Raw genomic sequence first — 830 nt, forward strand, 5'->3', positions numbered from 1 at the left:
TTGTCGAACTCTGGAGACCTAACTGCTTCTTTTGTGTCTGTGTAAATATTTGCTGTCTGCTTCGTTGGACCCTTGAGCTTTGTACAAGGGCGCGAGGAATATTATAAGAATTCTTACGTTCTTAAGTTTTCTTGGTATTCCTTAGATCAAACCTTTTGTGATTCTCTCTTTCTTCGTTTTTGTACCCAGCGCACCCGGATCCCGTTTTCAATTGCCCGTTGTCGAGGTCGGATAGGTCTCTTAGGGAGTTTTGTTTAGAAACTAGGTGCCATGTATTTACGAGAAGGACGATGTGACTTTGAAGCCTACAACCTACAAGATGGAAATGCACACCTGTTTCACAACATGAGAAACTGCTTTTATTAAACTTAGCCCATCACTGATTAGAAACAAGATACGCTTCTTCTGTTATAAATGAGGTCGCTGATTCTGTTTGTAATGAGGTCACTGTTTCTTGTGTAAATGAATAGAAAGAGTTCTGTTATCATGATTTTCTGTATTTTACACTTATTCAACAGGCCTTCAGACATTTTAGTCTGGTGCATAATGACCTTTGAGCTTTTTTCTTTTGGTGTCAATACACTGGGCGTGCCAAACGTGAGCTAGTATATACTTACAGCATTCACAATTTATATTTGATATGCCCAATCCACTTCTTCCTTGAGGTATCGGTGCAACCCTTTTATGCATTACACTTTCTGATTGGATTCTTATCCCATGACGCGTTTTGGGAAATTTTTTCAACAGAAATAACATTTTAATGTCATTCTGTGCAGCAATCCTTGTTTCTAATCGGCATAGTCATTTCATCAGGTCTGGACAGTGTCTCT

Source organism: Liolophura sinensis, chromosome 10, assembly GCF_032854445.1.
Source record: "Liolophura sinensis isolate JHLJ2023 chromosome 10, CUHK_Ljap_v2, whole genome shotgun sequence".
NCBI lineage: Eukaryota > Metazoa > Mollusca > Polyplacophora > Chitonida > Chitonidae > Liolophura > Liolophura sinensis.